We start from the raw sequence: 24,616 nt of genomic DNA, 5'->3' as shown, positions 1-24,616 counted from the left end.
GAGACAATGGACACCCCTGGCGGGTGCCATTACTTATTTGAAATTTAGATGACAGAAACCCCGATGCCAACACTGACGCATTTGGGTAAGAGTAGAGGGCTAGAATGGATGACTTGATGTTCCCCAAGAACCCGAATTTTGTTAGAACTCTCTCCAGGTATCCCCAGTGCACCCTGTCAAAGGCTTTTTCAGCATCAAGAGACAGGAATGCACTGGGTTCACCCGATATCTCCACCAGTCCAATCAAGTCAAGCATCCGTCTGGTGCCATCCTTAGATTGCCTCCCTGTCACAAACCCAACTTGGTCTGGAGCCACTAAGGTCGGGATCACTTTGTGAAGTCTATCTGCCACTAGTTTGGCATAAATTTTAACATCACAATTTAGGAGTGAAATGGGCCTAAAATTACCCGGGGTGTCTGCAGGTTTCCCTGGCTTGGGTAGCGTGATAATTATCGCTTCTAAGTTGTCTGGAGAAATTGACCCTTTATTTTGCCAAAAATTGAAGGTTTTTGACATAAAGGGGGACAGAGTGGATGTAAATTGTTTGTAATATTCGTATGGCAGCCCATCGGGGCCCGGGGCAGAGTTAGACTTAGTCATTTTGATGGCACCTAGGATTTCATGTGTAGTAAAGGGAAGATTAAGTTCCTCTAATTGCTCATCTGAGACCCGGGGAAGATCCAGGGTGTCTAGGAAACCCTGTATATCCACTTGAGTCGGCTGTGACGTATTGGAATCATATTTTAGATTATACAGGGCCTCATAGTATTTCGCAAATGCTTCTGCTATTTCAATGGGATGTCTAGTGATTGTTCCGTTCGGGTCCCTCAGGAATTCTATTTTAGATTGGATCTCACGTTTTTTCGTCCTTCTTGCCAATAAGGACCCCGCTCTATCCCCCATAGCATAAAATGTCGATCTATTTTTTTTAAGATTATGTTCGTATTTTTGCAGGAGTAGGGATCTTAGTTGGAATCTATGGGTTACAATTTCTTTAGTCAAGTTAGGGGATGCTTTGGCTTTATTCAGGGATTCAAGGTGATGAATACGGGTTAATATATATTTAATATCTGCGTCTTTTTTCCGTTTTTGGATGGAGGCTATTTTTATGAGCTGCCCTCTGACTACGGCTTTATGAGCAGCCCACAGGGTCTCGTCAGAAATTTCCCCATTATTATTAAGTTTAAAATATTCTGTTAACACTGACTCTACTTCATCATGTACCTTCTGCCTACCAAGCAAGCTGGTATTCAGTCTCCACCTAGGGGAATTTTGAACATTAAAGCTACCCTGAACAGACAAAGAGATCGGCGCATGATCTGTCCAAGTAATTAAACCAATATCAGCTGCCACACAATTACTTATAGATTTGCTGTCGACCAAAAAAAAATCAATTCTACTGTATGAGCGGTGCCTGGAAGAGAAGAACGTATAGTCTCTTTCTGATGCGTGCAAATATCTCCAGATGTCATGAAAATGGAATTCATTGATGAGATGCTTAAGTTCCTTAGCATGTGGGATGCTGGTGTTGGAGCAATCCATGGAGCGTATTACAGGTATATTAAAGTCTCCACAGATGATTTCCGCCCCTGTGGCAGTATCTTTGAATGCTTGGAAAAATTTCCTAGCAAAGTTCAATTGTGATGAATTTGGGGAGTAGACCGTTGCCAAGGTATAAGGGACGCTGTTGATATAACAAGACAAAATAATATATCTTCCATCCGCTCCATAACTGACATTTATCAATTTAAAGGCCACTGAGTTCTTTATTAAAATGGCCACTCCTCCTCTTTTTTTTGAGTCATTAGCAAAAAAGGTGTGTTGGAAGCTTGGATGAAGTAGCCGTTTATTATCTGTGGAAAGAAGGTGGGTCTCCTGAATGCACGCTATATCACAGTTAGATGCCTTGACCTCTCTCCACATCATTGACCTTTTTGCTGGGGAGTTGAGTCCGTTCACATTAATAGACAATATCTTAATTCTCATATTGGAGCCGCAGGGGGGGTTGAATTCCCAGGAACGCCATCAGGGATGAGAGGGGCTAGACCAGCAAGGAATTGAGAGAAATTTCCAGAAAAAATTAAGGAACATTTGTGAGAAGAGGAACAAAAACAAAAAAATTCCAACAACACCGGTTTGCCCCGAGTAGGGTGCCCGGTGTATAACCGCTCGCCATAGGCGAGAACATCAGGGGGGCTACGTGACATCCCGTGTCACAGGAGCAGGGACAGCAGGTGCCATAAGCAGGAAGGAGTCCCAGCTAAGCTACTGACCATTCAGGGTTAATCCTGTCTGGAGGGCCTCTATGATTCTCCTGCCCACCAGGGTTTGGTGGGTGGGCTATTCCCCAGTCATCCAGCAATTTGCCCAGCTGAGGAGTATGACATATGTGAGTGCCTCCATCTTTGAAAATTATCATCTTCACCGGAAACCCCCACTTGTACTTGATGTCTTGATCTCTAAGGAGTTTAGAAAGGTGGGCAAATTCTCTTCTTTTATTAAGAGTTGCAGCAGAAAGATCTGGGAAGATTTTTAGTCCCATGAAAGTGTCTGGCAGGGCTGGATTTCCCCTCAGTGTGTGCAGCACAGCTTCTTTTGTTTTATAGAAATGAAGTCTAGCCAGGACATCTTTAGGCAGAGCTGGATCTATGCCTTTGGCTTTAGGGACTCTATGAATCCTGTCCACTATCAGGTCTCTGGTGTCCCATCCAGGGAGTATAAGCTTCAGAAACTTGTGGAAGTATTCCTGGAGGTCTTTATCTGCTACTGATGAGGGAATCCCTCTGATTTTTAGGTTATTTCTTCGGGATCAGTCCTCTATATCACTGATTTTAAGTTTTAGTGCCTCCACCTCCTTTTCCAAAGCTGTGTTAGCATCTATCAGATTGTTATGTGATGTTGCAAATTCAGCCATCTTAGTTTCTACATGCTCTGTGCGAACCCCTAGAGACCTGATCTCTTCCTTCAGCTCTCTTACTATTTCTCTGAGATCAGCCTGCAAGGAAGCCCTCAGCGTTTTCAGCAGAGCTTGCATTGTTTCCTCTGTCAGTGGAATGGCTGTGCAGCCTCTTAAACAGCCTGTTTCTCCCTGTGAGGAGTGGGAAGAAGCTGAGTGTGAAGCCATCTTGCTTGGTGAGCAGAGATCCCTATCCAGGGGGTAGAAGTCTGTCAGTTTGGCTGGAGTGCCAGTCTTTTTAGGTCTCCCCTTAGGCATAGCTGGGGGCTGGGGTTACTCACACCTCCTGTAGCTGGTAATCCTGTTATCTGTGAGCTGATAAGAGCCGGTTTATCCTGCTTCAGCACAGAGCTCTCCTTCAAGCAGCCGTCGCCATCAGCGTGCAGGCCACGCCCCTGACAGGTTTCTTTTATACAGGTAATCAGTTAAAATAGTTGCCACTCATTAATGAGTGCAGGGTTGAAGTTTCTTAAAAAAAAGAATAGGCCTGTGAGAGCCAGAATTCTTGCTAGTTGGTAGGTGATCAAATATTTATCTCATGCAATAAAATGCAAATTAAGTATTTAAAAATCATACAATGTGATTTTCAGATTTTTTGGGGGTGGGGCGGGGGGGAATTCTGTTTGGTACAATTGAAGTGTACCTATGAGCACAATTACATACCTCTCTATTCTTTGTATACACACATACACTTGTACGGTCCTAAGCATAAATGAGTACAAGTTCAATAGTATGAATCAGCTCACCGTGGAAAAAGCTCAGTCTTGATTTCGTCCTGGAGCACGGACAGGCACTGCCACAGCCCAAAATAATGCAAAAAGATGAGGATGTCCAGCTCTTCAGGCAAAAAAATCACGTCTTTATTTTATCATGCAGACACAAAGAATGACATGACCAGCACTGGTCATGTCATTCTTTGTGTCTGCATGATAAAATAAAGACGTGATTTTTTTGCCTGAAGAGCTGGACATCCTCATCTTTTTGCATAAATGAGTACACCCTAACAGATTTGTCACAAAAACTTAAGTTTCTTTTCAGAAACTCAGTCTTGTCAAAATTTTGCAAATTGTTTCAGTGAAATATTTATTAAAATCTTACACTACGTCCCCACAATCAGTATTTGTTGAGTCTTTGATGCTACAGAATTTCTGCATCATTTTTGGAGGTTAGTTTACGCACGTTTTTTCATTGCGTTTTTGTGTACGTTTTTAACACTTTGTTTTTGAGAAGTCCTGGTATTGAGTATTGACACTACTTAGAATACAAATTCACCAATTCATCTGTGCCCACCAGCCACAAAAAGCCAACCTTATTTTTGATGGGCCCCTAAAGTTCTGTCATACATGCATCTCCTGCAAAAAGCATGAGATTTTAAGAAATCTCATGCACAAACTGTGAAACATGTCTGTAATGTAAATTAACAAGAGCTGTGAGTTTAAGATATAATGCAGGTGAAATAAGTATTGAACACGTCCCCAATTTTCTAAGTAAATATATTTCTAAGGTGCTTATTGACGTTAATTTCTCAACAGATGTCAGTAACAACCCATCCATTCCGCACAGGCAAAGAAATCAAACCATAGATGTCCATAAATTACAGTTAAGTTTTCTGTAATAATGAGAAATGGCACAGGGAAAAAGCATTGAAGAGTTACATACATTAAAAAGGTGCCACACAAGAAAAATCTTATGCTGGGTAAAACTAGAGAGTTGTCTCAAGACCTTCACAACCTTATTGTTGTGAAACAAAGTGATGCATTGCTTAGAGATGAATCTGTAAACTAGTGACAGTTACAGTAAACACTGTTGGGGCCATAATCTGGAAGTGAAAAGAACATCATTTTACCATAAAATGGGCATAACCAGGTTCTACCCGCAAGATTTCAAAGGAGTGAGAAGAATTATCAGAAGAGATGGCCAATAGCCAGGAACCACCTGCGGAGAGCTACAGAAGCACCTGGAATCAGCTGGTACAATTGTTTCAAATAAAACAATAAGTAATGCACTCACCCTCATTGGCCTGTATGCACGCTCACAACGCAAGAGTCCATTGCTGAAGAAAAAGCAGGTTAAAGCATGTTTAGGGTATGTGCACACGTTGCTTTTTTTTCCGCGCGGAAAAAAACGCACCCTCTGGCAGAGGGGAGAATTGTAAACAATGCTTTTTGAGAAACAACGCATCGAAAACGCATGCGTTTTTCATGCGTTTTTCATGCGTTTTTCATGCGTTTTTTTAGGTGCGTTTTTTAAGACTTGTCAGTGATAATAAAGTTGGTTGAACACAGACCTTTTGGAAAAAAAACCCTGTGATGTCATTTCCTTCTCCACATTCTGTTTGGATAAATGGGAGGGCTTGGAATGGAAGGAGCACCATTTGAATTTTGGAAAAGTTGAAATAAACTTCGCGCACCAAGCCCCTTAGGTACCTATACGTCAGAAAACCCCCACAAGTGACCCCATTTTGGAATCTGCACCCATCAAGGATTTTATTCAGGAGTATATTAAGCATTTTGAATCCACAGCTACTTCACCCAAAATGTTGCTGTAGCAACAATATTCTCACTTTTAGGCCCGCTTCACATGTCAGTGAAAAACACTGACGTTTTTCACTGGCGTGTAAAACACGCACATGTCCCTCCGTGTGCCGTGAATCACGGCACACGTGGGTTGTCTAAGTGCAATCCGGGCTCCGTTCTCCGTGGCCCGTGATTGCACTTAGAGATTAACTCACCTGCACCCGCTCCCGCTCTCCATGGTGCTGATCGCTCCCGCGATGCAGCATCCGGCCGGCGCTGACCCCCGCAGCAGCTGCTTCCGGGTCGGCTGTGTCGTGCATCATGAATATGCGCGACAATAATGAGCCGGCACAGAAGGAACAGGGAGGACGGGCTGCAGAGGACATCGCTGGACGCCGGGTGAGTTAAAATGTTTTTTATTTTAAAAGCACGTTTTTTTCTGGCACGTGTTTCACGGACCACACCACTGCGTGGTCCGTGGGACATCAGTGATGCCAGAAAAAAATGGACATGTCTCCGTGCGGCAATCACGCACACGCGGGTACGCCGCATGGAGACACGTGCAGTGAAAAATCACTGACGTGTGAGCAGACCATTCATTATAATGGGTCTGCGTATGTCAGTGATCCTGGTACGTTTAAAAAAAAGCACAAACGTCCCAGAATCACTGACGTGTGAAAGAGGCCCAAGGCTATGTGGCCATGATCCAGCGACACGGCGTCTAGTACACAGTGCCAGCCTTCCTGCAGCTGCCCATGCCCACGATTTGGGTTCAGGCTGCTGTGGAGCTCTATGCTACCTGCAGAGAACACTCGTCTCCGCAGCATAAATTGACATGCTGAGGCTCGGGAAGCCACGCTACCGGTCAGTTTATGCTGCGGAGAAAAGAAGCACAGTGGGCATGGGATCTCCAAAAATCCTTCCACTGTGCTTCTACTGCACAACGCAGCGTTATGGACGCAGGGAAAACACTCAGCGCCCATAACGCTGCAAACCCTGATTGTGGACACACAGCCTAAAAAGCGTCAATGGATGAAGGGATGTCAAATATATAGAACGTCCTACCCCCGCCTGCATATTCTAAGCTGGCACCTTTAGTACCTTTCATGTGGCACTAAAGGGTGCCTAGCTTAGTATTTATCCAATAAAAAAAAAAAATGAAAAAAATGGCGTGGGGTCCCCCCTATTTTTGATAGCCAGTCAGGGTAAAGCAGACAGCTGTAGCCTGCAAACCACAGCTGGCAGCTTCATCTTGGCTGGTGATCAATTTGGAGGGCTCCCCATGTTTTTTTTTTTATTTATAAATAAAGAATAAAAAAAAAAATAACGTGGGGTCCCCCCAAATTAGATCACCAGCCAAGGTGAAGCTGACAGCTGGGGTCTGGTATTCTCAGGGTGGGAAGAGCCATGGTTATTGGACTCTTCCCAGCCTAAAAATAGCAGGCCGCAGCCGCCCCAGAAGTGGCGCATCCATTAGATGCGCCAATCCTGGCGCTTCGCCCCAACTCATCCCGCGCCCTGGTGCGTTGGCTAACGGGGTAATAAATGGGGTTGATACCAGATGTGTAATGTCACCTGGCATCAAGCCCAGCAATTAGTGATGTCACGGCGTCTATCAGACACCCGACATAACTAATTGACAGTAAACAAAAGCAAAAAAAGACAACAAAAAATGTTTTATTAGAAAAAACACTCCCCAAATCATTCCCTTGTTCTCCAATTTAATAAAAAAAAATGGGTCTGCAGAAATCCATATGGATGTCCCACGTCGCCTCTGGACCTTCTAGAATATGGGGGCACGTTCAGGAAACGTATCCCCCATTTTCTAGGAGGGCAGACCCTCCATTTGAGGAGAGTGGGTGCAAAAATCTGCACCCACTCTCCCCGGGTCACAGCTGCAGAGTGCGAGCAGCCAGCACAGCTCACACTGAACACTGTGCTGGCTGTCAGCTGCTCTGCACATGTGACCGGCCGGCGTCTGCTGTGAAGGAGGAGGGAGCCGCGGGGGATCAGCGCTGCGACCGGACAGGTATGTATGACACCGGGGGGAATTGGGGTGAACGGGCAGGGCCTGGGGAACAGTTTTCTGTCGCATGTGTTATTGCACATGCGACAGAAATCATAGGAGCAGGGCGGCCGGTGCGCTACTGTGCGCGCGGCCATGTTGGATTTTCGGGAGGGGGGTCGGGGACTCGGGGGTCGGGGCGGGCACTTTGGCGACACCGGGGGCTTTGCCAGGAAGTGAGGTCAACAGGAAGCCTCTTGACCTCACTTCCAGGTAAATGCCTGCGTTCTGGCGTGCCGACAAAGGCCGCGGACCGCAACAAAAAAGCAGGTCCATGCGTTGTGGCTGCGTTCTGACCCCACATCATTGATTTCAATGGGGGAGAGAACGCAGCCACAACGCACAAAAGAAGTGACATGCTGCTTTTCTTTCCGCACCGATTTTTGGCATCCAAAACGCTGCGGAAAGAAACGCAGCATGTGCACTGATTTTTCAGCTTTCCCATACACTTTGCTGGGAAAGCTGAACGCATGCAATTTGCCACTGAAACGCTGCGGTTCAAAACGCAGCGTTTCCGCGGTAAAAAACGCATCGTGTGCACACAGCCTTAAAGTTGGACAACATTTAGAAAAGCCTGGGAAAAAGTGGGAGAATAAAGTCTGGTCAGATGGGACCAAAACTGAACTCTTTGGATGACAGAGTACACGCCATGTTTGGAGGCATCTACCATCATACAACAGTAAAGTTTGGAGGTGGGAATATCATGGTGGGGGACTGTTTTTCAGCAGACGGCAAAGGCAAATTTCATGTAATTGAAGGAAGTATGAATAGACAAATGCACAGAGACATTCTTGATAAAAATTTGCTGTCAGCTACCAGGATGATGAAGATGAAACGAGGGAGAACATTTCACAAAGACAATGATCCCAAACACACAGCCGAGGAAACTCTCAATTGGTTTCAGAGAAAAAAAATAAAGCTGCTAGAATGGCCGAGCCGATCCCCGGAGCTGAATCCAATAGAAAATGTATATAGGGAGCTAAAGCTCAGAGTTCATACATACGAGCCACAGGGACCTTGAGGATTTGAAGATTGTTTGTGTGGAAGAATGGATCAAAATCTCAACTGAGCAATGAAGGAGACTAGATTCTCCTTACTGGAGGAGTTTTGACTTTTGTACAAAATATTAATTAAATTTCTGAGTGTGTTCACAACTTTTTCCCTGTGTTATTTCTTAATATTACACAAAACTTAATTTATGGACATCTATGCTTTTATTTCTTTGCCAGTGTGGATTGGATGATTTGTTACTGACATCTGGTGAGAAATTCATGTCAATTGCACCTTTAAAAGTATATTCACCTAGAAAATTGGTGGCATATTCAATACTTATTTAAACTGCTTTACGTACGGGTTTTGCACTTTGCCAAGGAAAAGGGTAACGCACCTTTTTCACAAGGATATTCAAAGTGGTAACTATTGCTGCGGATATCACTGCTGTCCCTCTAAGGGTATCTGCCCACGGGACAATGTACCCGCGGATATTTCCGCAGGTTTGTCTGCAGGTTTCCCACAGCTGCTCCCCGAAAGCTATCCATTGCTGCGGGTCCCAAGCAGTTTTGTTGCGGTAGACCTGCGGGACAAGTGCGGAAATACCTGCGGACGTCCCGCCCTCTATCTCCATAGTGGAGGAGCGGGAAGTCTGCAGATATTTCCACATGAATAATTGACATGCAGTTACGTGCGGATGCGGGACATTCGCAGCATATTCCGCAGCCGCACATACCACACCTACCACACCATTGATACATCACTCCCCAAATCCTATAGGATAACATGGGGAGTATCTGTACTTGCTAAAACCTGTGGATTTATCTGGAATATCCAGATAAATCCGCAGGTTTTCCGCGGCAAAATCCGCGAGTACATTGTCCTGTGGTCACATAGTCTAATGCCGCATCTCTGCAGTAAATACACTCCATAGCGTTAAACTTATGGGAGGAGTGCGCTGTCAAAAATGCAGGCAGTTACCACCTCCAATATAAGCTACAAAGAAGCACAATCTGACCAAAACCCTTTGTCACAGCAGGTTGCACCTGCCCTACGGGGGCAATGGAAGCCAGACATAAGCAAACTAGCAGAAACAAAGAATGATTTGTGCAAATTACATTGATTAAAAAAATAAATTGATTTTTAAAAATGTATAGATAATAATATTGTCAAAATAATCACTACAAAAGCAGAGTGAACATATGGTAGCAAGAAAGTGTCAGGGTCTTGATCCCTGCAGGATCCATTGTCACGGAAAGTACACCGATAAGTATATGGGTGATTAAATGTGCAGTTTATAACCCCTATACTCCGAAGGCAATGGATTTGGCTAAGAAGCCAGGACACTTGTCAGACATTAGATGCATCGTGTCTGCTCCTGCCAAGCAACCAGATCTTAGTCTCTCAGCGGCTCCTGTCAACACGACCATATTATATTGTCTCCGCTGGACGAATGAAAGGGAGACTGTAATGAAAAGAGAGAAGTGGTCATTTTCTTGGCTCGCTAATCTTATAAATCGAAGATGTTCAGGAAACAAGATTTTACTGAAGCGATCATTTGTGTATAATCTCCAGTACTAACCAAACATGTGTCAGTCCATGTGGGCAGATTTCATACAGGTAACTTTTTTTTAATGGTATATCTGTATGGTGGATTAAAACCCATTTTCCAATTTTTTTATTTTTTTTTATTTTTTTTTATTGGCAGGGATCTGAGGTTGTACCTCAGATTTCCACTGGCAATGTGCAGATCATTCAACAGGGCTAAATCTTCATGTTTTCTACGTGGAATCTATAGAAAAATAAGCAGCGAGCTACATATTTCCAAGTTCGATGGTGATTTTTTTTGCATGGCAGAACCAAAAAATCTGCATTGAAAATGGTTGATTCATGTGAGCAGTGCTTGCAAAAAATCCAGTTCATACGCAAAGGATGCAGACGTCATGGCTGATGTAGAACAATTGATGCTACAATTTACGTAAAAATATTGTTGTTTTCAACATTTATAGCCATTTTAGACTTGTGCTGAGTAAACATCATAACTTTTTATTTGTATGTTCTTTAAATAATATTTCCACCTTTTTTCGTGACCAATAGATCTTTTGTATATTTTTTTTAATTAAATGTCTAATACAGATGTTACCTGTAAATAATCATCATCTCTAGAAGAGGACTTTGTCTCGCACCGATGGAAATGGCCGCGTGTGGCTCTCTCTTCAATGAGAGATCCAAAAATATTGCACTACGCAATTGTTATAGAAAGTAATGAAGTAAGCCACGTGCGAGTCTATCTATACATTACTGGTGATGCCAGACTGGCCCTGTTCTTGAATTAGATACGGGTCGTATAGGTAAGCGTAAGATATGGAAATACCCATTTAGGTGCAGTGTACACAGGTCTTGTGCACCCAATATGTGGCCGTTGTATCCTCTTTGTAGTCACTACTCCATATAATATGGCACCATAAATTACAGCCACTTAATTGATGCCATAACATTTAGGATGGGGTTAGGCGGAAACTTTGGAGGAGACACTACCAAAGTTTGCTAATACATTGTGGCAAAAAATGATTAAATGGGGTTATATTGCAACCCTGGGGGAACTGCAACAAGAAAGTCGAAAAAACCCATCACACTTACGACACCATTTACTTGTATTGCCCTGCAATGTGGCAGCTACACCTGGCAATGTTTGGTCAAGTAACAGGTGTCACGGTCAAAGTCACCATGTAGCCCCATTCTTAGGCCCCTTTCAAACATAAGTATACAACACATATGCGAAAAAAACGGTACCGGTGTCATAAGTGTTTTCCCGGTATGGACAAAGAAAGAATGAAATTACCAAGATTTTCCTATACTGTACTTTGCAACAAGGACATCATCTGTGGCTGCACGTTTTTCACGAACCCATAGACTTATTGGTTTTTGTCATCTGTGCTGCCAGAAAAAAAACAAAAAACATGTGCCCGTGTGGATCATATGGACACGCAATCCGTGTGAAAACACGTATATGTGAAGATCAACATAGGTTATAATGAGTACGTGTGCAATCCATAAAAAAATAAAAAATAAAATATGAATGTGCAGTAGGCCTTAAAAGGGATTTTATGTGAAAACAATGTAGGTTATTTCCCTACTGGTCTCACGATAATTGGTTATCCTAAGTGGCCATCAATCCCAATATAAGTCAAATATCACTCATCCATGCTATGTCTATTGCATTTGGTTGACTCCACAATAATGATAGGTGTACTCTGAGTCTGTGCACTTAGTCGGGAGAATTTCTTTACAACAGGTCCCTAATCGGTCAAATGTCTCAGCACTAGAGATGAGCTAACCCGAGGTTTAGTGTTTGTACTAAACACAGACTTTACACCAAAACGCAGAGTTTGGATTCGGAGTTTGGGTGCTTTACGTATGAACACCACTTGCGCGAGCATCGCTGTGCTCGGGTACACTCGGCCTTCAGCTCATGGTGAGTTGTTTGGACTGTTTGAACAGCTTGCACTGGGGGAACCAAAAGCATAATTGGATGTAGTGTGCACCAAAAATAAAATAAAAAAATGGAAAACCCCACCCATCTGCCCTTCGAAGTGATCTGTTTATGGGTGGCTGCATGTGGGCGAAGATCCGAACTGCTGAATTAGTGACTTCCATTGGGGGTTAAGGTCATGTTCGGGTCCCAAACAGAACTTTATCTAAAGTTTGGCTGAACCGGACAAAACTTCCACGGATCCGCTCATCTCTACTCAGCAACCATTCTGATATATGGTAAATAGTGGTCACTATTTCCTGAGCACATGCACCCGATTATAGCCACATAGTAAAACTAGGAATGGAGCCCCATTATTACAATAGTATTGGGAGGAAAGGTTATTGATCTCTGATGTTATCTCTGCTTTTTCCTGGGTTTTCAATTTTTTATTGCTCCCTTGCACTTTCCCCCGTCCATTCTTGTCATAACGTCCGTAAGTGGAGGGGAAGCCTCTTAAATGATGATCGTCAAAACATATGGTACCACGATAGTAACTGGCACGACTTGCTGCCTTACAATTATGTAAAATGTTGGGCTGCAAATTCATTCCAGCCATGACAAAAGGCACAGTGGTTGCCAAACTTTAGGAACATGGCCCCAAACTGTGTAAAATACCTAAACCAACAAACTCAGCAGTTACTCCCCCTCCCTGGGTTCAGTGCCGGCTCCCAATCATTGCTCCAGTTTCGCTGTTTTGGCTGCAGCGGAGACAGCACATCAACAGTGAGCCAATCAGTAAGCGTAGTGGTGCCTGCCAGCGTCTTCAGCATAGCCGCTAAGCTGTGTGCGTGATCTGCTGAGCTCAGTGACTGGTTAGTGGTGACTCGTAATGATCACATAACGTCACCACCACAGCCAAAACACCAGAACCGCAGCAACGGCGTGGAGTCTGCACTGGACCCATGGGGTGGCGAGTATGTAATGAGTTTATTTTACACAATTAAGGGCCCACTTTCCTATACGTGAACAAACCCTTTAAATGGTCTCTGGCCTTTCACACACCTTGATCTCATTGGAAAGAAGGTGATAAATATGTAATCTGGAAATCACTATCTATAAATCATGTCTTACTCCTGGAAAAAAAAAATCACTAAAAAAAGTGCCAGCCTTTAGGTGTCTCCCATCTACTGCCTGTTGTCAAACATAATCTATATCTAGACAGATTACAGGAAGCAAAGGTGGGTCTTTGTGCCTATGGTAAGTGGGCTTGAAGCTTTAAAGGACTTGTCCACTACTTGGACATCCCCTTCTCAATCACCATGTTTGCCACCCGTTAAAATAACAACACATATTCTCACCACCGATGCTGACATTCGCTCTCCCGGGGCTCACGTGACATTATATCATACAATCCCTGGGTCCAATGAGCGCTGGCTTCACTTCCCAGCCTTCAGACTTATCAATATGAAACAACTGGCCAGCTGCAGCTCTGACTTCCTCTTGATCGTCAATTCTTCCAAAGGCAGGAAGAGGTAACATAGCGCTGATTCGGTAAAGGACTTGTGTGACATGACGGCATGCAAGCCCTGGGACAAAGAGTGCAGACACCCCTGTAAGAGATGCCAATATCACTGGCGAGTAAAAAAAAAAAAGTTATTTTAACGAGAGCAAACATGGTGATTGAGAAGGGGTTGTCCGACTAGTTGACACTTGACAACCCCTTTAAGTTTCTGCTCCTGTTGTGTCAAACTAAATACAGTTCTAACAGAGAGATGGGCTTTAAATTCAGTGCAAACAAGCCACTGGATAACGGCAGGAACATATATGCTGGAAAGCGAGGAGAAAGACGTTTCGGCACCTATAATGCTGGCAGAATGCTGATGGAGAGGAACCTCCCACTCAAGTTAAAAAGGGTAATCAAAACGGATATAGGCAACAGAAGTAATTTTTACGTGTTGTCAGGGGCTGAGGCAGCAAGTACATGCTGATATTATTACCTCTACACCAATGTTCACTAAAAACAATTGTGCCCTTTTGAACTTTTACATTGGAGTTGACTTTTTTTATTTTTTAAGATAGGTTGGACAAGGTTATTATAATTTACGCTCAGACTCAGAGATGCTGAAATGTGCAATATTGTTAATTTATTGGGCACATTGTACCCCAAATCGACATTTCCTGCCACAGAAAGCCCAAAAGTAAAGCCAAATTTATTAAGTGTTCGCGTTTTCATAATCATGGCACACCTTATGTTTTGATACAGGTAAAATATATATTTTGGATATATTTGGTGCACCTTAGTAAGGCAGGCCTTTGGTTCAAGACTGACATAAGAAATGGCAGTCGTGATAAATTCCCTCCCTTGTGGGATAGGACACATGCGGATGACTTTATCCTCTACGCTGGTGGTCACTGCTCTAATGACAGAAAAATAAAAAAAATAAAAAAACCAGCAACTGGATAATAACAAATAATATAAAAATGAAAACATTATATCTGTTTCAACGTTACAAAATACAAATATTTCTCCATATAGTAGAGTCAGTATACGGTATTTTCTACACAACAATAAGAAGCAGCGCTGGGGTCCTGGGTTCGAATCCCACCAAGGACAACATCTGCAAGGAGTTTGTATATTCTCCCCGTGTTTGTGTGGGTTTCCTCCGAGTTCTCCGGTTTCCTCCCACACTCCAAAGACATACAAATAGGGAATTTAGATTGTGAGCCCCAATGGGGACAGCGTTCCTGATGTATGTAAAGCGCTGCGGAATATGTTAGCGCTATATAAAAATAAAGATTTATTTATTTATTTAACAAAAAGACCAATGTGACCATAAGTAACAACAGGCTGGGACTTAGCGAGTAACATAGTTATCCCGACACTGAATTGCGCTTATTACCGGTAATCTTTCACCGTCTTATTCCATTACACAAACAAATCTCCCAAAACATCTTCAGAAAATGGTTTACTAATGTCATGGGAAATACAGGACGCGTCCTCTGAGATCAGGGCGCTCAGGGGAATGTCAATTTTTAACAGATTTCTATTTATTTCCTACTGCTAAGTGGAAACTTTACAGCCTTCGTCCGTAAAGTTACAGCAAAAAACGTTGGTAAGAGAAAAAAAAATCAGCAGCATTGGGGAAAAACATTTCATTGCCTTTCACCTAATCCCAATGTTCTCTACTTTGGGGGTTGTGCTTTAGTTTTCTTTCAATGGTTTTTACACAGATTTATAAATTGTGACTTTTAATAAAGTTGCTAAATAACTTCAGTAAGTAGAGCAGGGAGCGGAGCGGACAAAAAGTTCTACGTAAGGGAAATTAGCAAATATCATGTGACATTTTGTACTTATCTCTGAATCCAAGACAAGAAGGTACAAACACCAGAGGTTATATTTACATGAAATTATTGGTTATATACAGAAGTAGACACTGCAGTGTGGCACAAGCTCTGCGGAGCCAAAAGTTTACCACCCGGCCACACAGGCCAAAAAAACATCACCCAGTTTGGGACCCAACGACCAGTGCACACCCATTCTCCTGGATTTTTATAGCTTGTTGGTTTGCAATCTATGGAGGATCGGCAGCAAACGTTATACTTCTACTAGGTGGTGCGGCTTCAAGATTCTCTTATATGGAAAGGAAAATATGAGATCTAAAAAAAAGATAGAAACGAAAGAAATAGAGAGAATGTAAATTAAAGAAAGAATGATAGAGGATAGGAAAGAAAGAATGAAACAGAAAGAGTGATAGAAAGAATGATAGAGGATCAGAAATAAAATGAAATAGAAAGAATGATAGAGGATAGGAAATAGAAAGAATGATAGAAAGAATGATAGAGGATAGGAAATAGAAAGAATGATAGAGGATAGGAAATAGAATGAAATAGAAAGAATGACAAAGAATGATAGAGGATAGGAAATAGAAAGAATGATAGAGGATAGGAAATAGAATGAAATAGAAAGAATGATAGAAAGAATGATGGAGGATAGGAAATAGAAAGAATGATAGAAAGAATGATAGAGGATATGAAATAGAATGACAGAAAGAATGATAGAGGATAGCAAATAGAAAGAATGTTAGAGGATAGGAAATAGAATGAAATAGAAAGAATGATAGAAAGAATGATGGAGGATAGGAAATAGAAAGAAAGAATGATAGAGGATATGAAATAGAATGAAATAGAATGACAGAAAGAATGATAGAGGATAGCAAATAGAAAGAATGATAGAGGATAGGAAATAGAATGAAATAGAAAGAATGATAGAAAGAATGATAGAGGATAGCAAATAGAAAGAATGATAGAAAGAATGATAGATAGGAAATAGAAAGAATGATAGAGGATAGGAAATAAAGAAAACGAGAGTACAGGAAAGAACAAAATAACGATAGAGGACAGGAAAGAAAGAACGATAGAGGACAAGAAAGAAAGAAAGAAAGAAAGAAAGATAGAGGACAGGAAAGAAAGAAAGATAGAGGACAGGAAAGAAAGAAAGATAGAGGACAGGAAAGAAAGGAAAAAAGAAAGATAAAGGATACAAAAAGAAAGAAAAAAATGAGAGAGGAAAAAGAAAAGAGAAAAGGAAAAAGTAAGAACGATAGAGGATAGGAAATAAAAGGAAAGTTAATGAACAATAAAGGATAGAAAAGAGAAAAAAAGACAGAAAAAAAGAAGGCATAGATAGATAGATAGATAGAGGGATAGATAGATAGATAGATAGATAGATAGATAGATAGATAGATAGAGGGATAGATAGATAGATAGATAGATAGAGGGATAGATAGATAGATAGAGGGATAGATAGATAGATTACAGACATGCAGGCAGACAGATGCCTCATGACTGGTGTTTCCTCCGCTCCGGTACAGCTGCCATTGTTCCATGCCGTCCTGTACATTATTTACCTCACGTCCTAAAGCCAGTGCCCTCCAAACAATCATCCCCGGGGCACAGGGGAGCCGGGAGCGCTGTCTCCTCCGCCCGAGGACACGGCACTGTGTAATGAGTCCTCCGGGGCGCGGGGATGACAGTGCGACACTCACCTGCACACGGCGCCGCTCCGGGACCTTCTACTGAACTGACCGCCTCTGACAGCAGCAGTACTCGGCACGGCCGTGTCCATAGCAACACGAGCTCCGCCCCCCTGCTGACCCTGCCAATCAGCGTCTCTCCCGCCACAAGGGAACATTCCGGTGTTCTTCTGCCGCTCGCCGTCCCCTCAGAGCTGCTGAGGTGACGGAGGTGACGGCTGCTGCAGGCGGTGACTGCTCACACCTGTAGTCTGAGGTGATGTTTCCTCAAACCAAAGCCTTTAAGTGTTTTTTTTTTCCCTTAGGTTTCCTATTCATGACTTTATATATATATATATATATATATATATATATATATATATATATATATATATATATAAAAAAAAAAACCTCAGCACAAATATCTGCATGTGATTCCAGCCTAGCCTCTTCACACCTCCATGTTTCTGATACATGTAACATCCGTTTTCACACATATCAGAGACATGGACAAATGCAGACCCATTAAGGCCCCTTTCAGACGTCCATGTTTCAGGTACATAAGACATACGTTTTTAACACGGATGTCACACGTACCCATGTTATTCTTTACCGTTACTCACACGGCCGGGTTTTCACACAGATCATGTGATCCCTCATGGCCCCACACGCACATACGGACACGTACATTTTTTCTCCGACATCACGGGTGTCAGACGGCCCCGCACACTGATGTGAACCGTGGGACATGATTGTGACACGTACTGGAGAAAACATGGGTCTTTGAAATAAAAAGATTTTCTATATTCACATATATCCAGCGCTGTTTTCATCGGCTCTGCTGCCTCCTGCTTCTGACCACCGCTCATTATATTCATTAATTCACTGCACTGAGGACCTGGAAGCCGGAGCATCGTGGGGACAGCACCGCCAGAGACAGCATCAGCACCACCGAGGACAGCATCAGGATCAACACTACCGAGGACAGCATCAGGATCAGCACCACCGAGGACAGCATCAGGATCAGCACCGCCGAGGACAGCATCAAGGACTGCACCGCCGAGACAGCATCGCCGGGACAGCATCTCCAGTGACAGTTGAGCATTCAGCAAGCAAGCAGTGTGTGTGTAGTGACATCCAGGAGGTCATCAGAGTTCCCAATGAATTCTGATGAACCCGTGAAGTCACCGTGGTGACACCTGCTGTAACACGGGTGTTATCAGGATGTCATCAGAGTTCATTTGGGAGCTCCAATGACCTCCTGGACGTCACTGCACACACACTGCTTGCTGGATACTCACCTGTCACTGGCGATGCTGTCCCTGCGATGCTGTCCTCGGAGGTGCTGTCCGCGCCATGGTCCGGCTTCCAGGTCCTCAGCGCAGTGAATAATCAATGAATAGAATGAGTGGAGGTCAGAAGCAGGAGACAGCAGAGCCGAAGAAAACAGCACTGGATACAGGTGAATATAGAAAATCTTTTTTATTTCAAAGACCCATGTTTTCTCCGGTACATGTCACACTGATGTCACACGTATGCAAACACAGATGTCACACACGTGACACACGTATGACCATACTAATATGTGTAACTTGTACCTAATCAAACACGTACGTCTGAAAGGGGCCTTAATAAAATAGGTTTGCTCACATGTCTGTGTTTTAAATGGCACTGTTAACTTTACCATATATTTTAGGGGGGAAAATTCCCTGTGGAGTGATTTATTTTTTATTTTTGTTATATTAATGTCCTAAAAAAAAAAAATTACAAAAAAATTTGGGGGTGTAATTCTGGAATTTCAATATTTACAGCTTTTGCCTGGGTGGCTAAATATTTTCTTATTTCGATAGATCAAACTTTTTCAGGCTCAAAGATGCTGAATGGGCTTATTTTTTAGAAAAACAAATTTAATCTCTTCCCAATTTTCCATTTGTCCTCTCTTTATAAAAGCCATCACGTATAGGATGGGATACCCAGTATATTTCCTGCAAGTTGCATGTGACATGCATCGTAGTGTATGACAGGTGTGTCACTTGTGACAAGAGACAGTAAATCCATCAGATTTCAAAAACATTTGTAATTCTCATGTCCATTGACGTAACTAGAGTCTGATGGGCCCCTGTGCAAGAGTTGGACCTTGGCCCCCTTTCCCCTGCATGTTGGTCAGATATATGGGTCCCTTTTAGATTTCCAAATCCTATAAAGACATGTGTTGTATATGCACTTACATTATGTAGTAGGGTACCCAATAATAATATGTCCCAAATCCTAGGCCCCATCCTGGTATATATGTCCTCCATCCTGGGCCCCTTTCATCTTGGTATATATGTCCCCCATGCTGAGACCCTTCCTGTTATAAATGTCCACCATCCAGGGCTCCTTCCAGGTATATATTGCCCCCATCCTGGGCCCTTTCCTGATATATATTTCCTCCATCCTGGTGTACATATACATATATGCAGAATACTGGCCCCCTTCCTGGTATATATGTACCCCATACTGGGCCCCTTCCAGGTATATATGTCTCCCATCCGGGGACCTTCCTAGTATATATCCCGATCCTGGGCCCCTTCTTGGTATAATGTCCCCCATACAGGGCCCCTTCCAGGTATATACAGTGGAGATCAAAATTAGAGAACAACACAATTTCCTAAATGTTAAGGACGGTCATTGTGTAGTCCAATGTGATCATATTGTAACATGAGTAAACTAGTTGCATTTTATGCGTATTTCATACAAAAGCACATACTAAAAATGTAAATGAGATAAAGGAAAAAGAACACTGATCAAAATTAGAGAACACTTTTCAGATACCTGCAAGTTATTGGTGTTAATCTGGCTCCTGGTGCTAATTTCCTTAATTATCTGACAAACCCTATTTAACTGTCAGCCTAATTTTGCAGTTTGCACTGACTTTGCAAAAATGGTGTGCTGTTCCAAAATGACTGAAACCCTCTTGCAGCAGGTTGTCCAAATGAAGGCCAAAGGGGTGACCCTATCAGCCATAGCAAGAGAAGTTGATCATTCCAAGTCCGTGATTTAGAAAATATTGCATCTTTACACATCACAAACTATTTCAAGTCGCCCAACAAGGCTGGTCGCCCTCGAAAGACAAATGAAAGACAGGATAATGCAGAGAATTTCCATGGGTAATCATTTCAATACTGCAGCTGGAATTTCTTGCCAGTTTAGCACTGAACAAGATAAGGATCTGTCTCATCATACAGTGTCATGACGTTTAAGAGCACTGGGACTGAAAGCCCACTCTGCAGTGACCAAACCTTTCATTAGCAGAAAGAATCAAAAGGCTAGACTCACATTTGGTGAGGAGCATGTTGTGTGGATAGAGGAGAAGTGGTCCACAGTTCATTTCAGTGATGAACGCAAGTTTAATTTATTTGGGTCTAATGGGAAACATTATGTTTGTCGACAAACTGGGGAAAGACTGAACCCAAAATGTGTTAAGAGTCAGTGAAAGGCGGTGGAGGAAGTGTCATGGTTTGGGGAATGTTTTCTTCAGCAGGAGTTGGACCTCTCATACAGCTGCATAGAAGAGTGAATGCAATGATCTATCTGAATCTTCTTCAACAACATGTAATTCCTTACCTGCGTTCCTCACTCAATCAGCCATCAATTTACATGCAGGACAATGCCCCCTGTCACACAGCAAAATGGTAAGCACTTCCTTGAAACAGAAAACATTGAAATAATGAAATGGTTGCTCAGAGTCGTGATCTAAACCCAATAGGAAAGCTCTGGGAAATCCTTGGTGACAAAGTTATGGCCAAAAAAACCACAATAGTCAAAGAACCGAGAGAGAAACTGGAAGAAGAGTGGACCAAAATCACACCGGAGCAATGTGAGAGACTAGTGATGTCCTGTAGCCGCAGATGTGCTGAACTTATTCACAGTGACGGCCGGTACACGTCCTACTGATTGTGACTTGTTACCTTCAGAAAATGTACTTGTAATTTTTCTCTGTGCTAGTCATTGCTGTTCTCTCATTATGATCATCATGTTTTGGGCAAAATAAAGGTTTTATGTTGATACATTTTAGATCTTTTGTAAAACACTGTTCTAGTGTCATGGTGCACCCCTTACAAAAAAAAAACCCCTTCAAATGTTAATCAATGTAGATCACATTATTTCTGAAAAAAGCAAGTGATGATACATTGTTATCTAATTTTGATTACCAGTGTATGTCTCCTGTCCTGGGCTACTGCCAGGTATCTATGTCCCCCATCCTGGGCCCTTTCCTGGTATATATGTCCTCCATATATACCAAAGCAAAAAACAACAACATTCTACTCACCTTACTCTGCTTCCACGTTGTGAGGCATCCCCTTCTGTAGCTGGCATAGCGGCTGGCAGCTGACATCTACATGCCTGCTATGGTGACAAATTACATCACTGCCATGCAATGTCAAAGCCTGGCACGCGTGCCAATATCAGCTACTGGCATCTGATTGGCCAGCAGCAAGTATTGCCAAGTAGGGAACTGATGGTTGTTTGTGCTGCTATACACTTCAGCTGATTGTGTGTCGTCGGATGCACATCTAGCTGACGTAGGCGCTGCGGTTGGTGGGCTGCACCAGCACAGGTCCAGTTGCGCTTTCTGCCAGCACGTGCTTGTGTCGCTGTCACAGTACATCGCAACTCAAGACCATAGGAAATCGTTTAATGTTAAAATGTGTCTCTACGATTTCAGTTTCATGCAACACATTTCATTGTTGAGTCCTGCTCTTATAGAACTTGTACTTTAACGTTATTTGGTCTGGTACAGATGTTACTTATTAAAAAAAGAAAAAATTACTTTCTCACAGAGTAAGTGATTAACAGATGACTGCCTGACTGGAATACAGACCTTTTACTAATACATTTACAAAAGCACGTGAGTTTAGAAATGAGAATTCCTCCCTTCTTGACGTTAAATAACAGGTTTGTGGTCTGTTGAATTCACACTGGTCGGATGTCTGACTCTTGACGACATATTCTGCAGCAAAATCACAGTGGAAAATTACATTTTGCTTTATAATTTAATTTCGGCATTGGTTGGGCTACTAACAGAGCATAACTCAGGGTTTCCATGTTACTCATTGACTTACTCGTTTCTCTGGCCAAATTTAGGCACCAATGTACCTTTGGGCCTCCTAATTGCAATAACTGATTGTGCCTTAATTTGTTTTTCTCTTGTCCATATACCGGTAATTAGAGCACAGCCACCTCTGCTTGTTCACAGATTGTGATGAAGAAATTACTCCAATTACCAATATGACTTTGTCTCCTGGAGTTTCAGTAATAAGGATACAAATCCCAGAAGTCTTGTGTTAAACATTCAGGAAGCGATTAATGATGTTTGTGAGGAAATTGTCTCTATGACGACTGCAAAGGACCCAAATAACGATAAAATGATGTAATTAGGTACAACGTAGAAATATATGTGTGTGTGGTGCATGTTGCACTGTATGTACATATATATTTAATATGCATGCTTTGCAGAGCAAAGTATTGGGATGCACATCTTAATCATTGAATTAAAGATTTTACACCCATTGCCACTGGTGTATGACCCAGCATCTCAATTCCCCCAAGGTATAACCTCCGGCCTCACGTATGTCGTCTGCCTTTACTAAAATGTGACAGATCGGCTGGTGTTGCAGAGATCATGGATACCCGCGCGGCCACCTACTGTATATAACAAGTGAGCTCAAGACATTTCTTCCCTCTTAAATATTCACTCATCATCTGTGAGCAGTAGTAAAGTCCTATTCCGTCTGACACATAACTTGGAGACCCCAAAAGTTACAAAGCAGTGTTAGTGAGAGTGGTGAGGAGAAGAGATATCACCAACGCTCTGCACATTCCATAACTGCAGAGTCCAAACCTCCTCTAATATAAATATCAGCACAAACACTGCGCTCGCGGGGGACTTGATAACAGACCAGTTGCATGCAGCCTAACATCATCAAGCACAATGCCAAGTTGTTCATCACCGAGCACAATGCTATATTTCGATCAAGATTGTATAAATCACGTCACGTGGACTCTGGAGCAATGGTAGCGTATCTGTGGAATAGTGAACCACGCTTCTCTATTTGGCATCTGATGGGTGCGTCTTGGTTCAGCGAATACCAGGAGAACTTTACTTGCCTGACTCTGACTGCACTGTCCCAGCTATCAAGTTTGATGCTAGAGAGATAATGCATTAGGGTTGTTTTTCAAGGGTCGGCCTCTTAGTAAGAAGAAAAAAAAAAATGAATCAAAACTGAATATTTCAGCATAAAAGACATCTTATACAAAGGTTACTTACAATTTTATGGGAACAATTTAGGAAAGGCTCTCTTCTGTTCTCCATTTCTGTTCTCCATTACTGTGCCCACTAAAAAAGGTCTATAAAAGACATGGTTGGTGGAATTTGGTGTGGAAGAACATGACTGGCTGCACAGAGCCTGGACCTCAGCCCCATCCAACACCTTTGGGGTGAATTAGAACGGAGATTGTGGCCTCAGTCCTATCAGGGTCTGACCTTATAAATAATGTTCTTCTGGATGAAGGTGCACAAATTTCCACAGACAACTCCAAAATCTTGTATAAAGCCTTACCAGAAGAGCGGGAGCTGCAATAGGGAGGAATGGAGACAACTCCAAATTAATGCCTTTAAACATAGAAGGGGATGTCATAAAAGTAGGTGTAATATAAAGGGGTCTCAGTACCATTGTTCATATAGTGTGTGTTTGTATACAGTGTGTCCCCCGCAATTAACTTGAGAACGGCAGCAGCTATAGGAATAGAAGTGGTGTCTAGGTATAGTAAAGTAGCCATGTGCTACGCAATGAAACCACCTATAGCGCCACCTGGTGGAAAACAATGGAGTTAGCATTTTTTAAAAAAAAAGTGAATTAAAAAATTGTAGGGCATCATCAATCAATACGAATCGACTCTTTGCATACAGAAGTGCTATGATATGAATCCCATGACCCCCCCCCTCCAAAAAAACCCCAAACCATTGAATGCTGGTCACGCATATGTCACTCTTTTAACTTTGATGCTCAAAGTGGCCCTCGTGAGCTGCAATGCACATCTGGCCTCTGCACAGCATACTGTATTTTGCTGCACGTTGTTCAATATGGTGGGTGACACATTTGCACAAGCATGTGTAATAAGTCATCATAGGTCCTGCAATGTTGGTGAAGGGGTCGCATACAGCTGCTGTTTGATGTGACCTCACAGAAAGAAGTCCAATGGGGTCAGGTCAGGTGAGGTGAGCGTGGGGGCCACTCCACACAGCCACCATACCCAATAACTTGTAGGAAGGTCTCCATGAGGTATCGCTTCACGTCCACAGCCTTATGAGTTTTACACATTCTTATAATAGCATTCCTGTATGCAAGGTATCGATTCGTATTGAAATGATGATGCCCTACAACTTTGTAATTCACTTTTTTTCTCTATCTTGTTCCATTTGAGAAAGAAAAATGCTAACTCCGTGTTTTTTTCCACCAGGTGGCGCTATAGGCGGTTTCATTGCGTAGCGCATGGCTACTTTACTATACCTAGACACCACTTCTATGCCTACAGGTGCCACCGTTCTCAAGTTAACG

At 42.7% G+C, this 24,616-nt stretch overlaps 1 protein-coding gene across 2 annotated transcripts in view; it reads right to left on the bottom strand.

Annotated features, from left to right (window-relative positions):
• The window catches only part of CDKL1 (cyclin dependent kinase like 1), a 79,590-nt gene extending 56,222 nt beyond the window's left edge, over window positions 1–23,368 (bottom strand). Inside the window, exon 1 of one of the 2 annotated variants that reach the window (XM_075329467.1) lies at window positions 23,326–23,368. The gene's annotated coding sequence lies outside the window, so the exon portion shown is untranslated. Of the gene's footprint in view, window positions 1–17,048; window positions 17,128–23,325 lie in introns of those variants that run through there. The other variant, XM_075329466.1, reaches the window with a different exon arrangement.
• Between the last annotated feature and the right edge of the window lie 1,248 nt (window positions 23,369–24,616).

This window comes from Anomaloglossus baeobatrachus, chromosome 12, assembly GCF_048569485.1.
Source record: "Anomaloglossus baeobatrachus isolate aAnoBae1 chromosome 12, aAnoBae1.hap1, whole genome shotgun sequence".
In the NCBI taxonomy this organism is placed as follows: domain Eukaryota; kingdom Metazoa; phylum Chordata; class Amphibia; order Anura; family Aromobatidae; genus Anomaloglossus; species Anomaloglossus baeobatrachus.
This window is presented reverse-complemented; position numbering and strand designations above follow the sequence as displayed.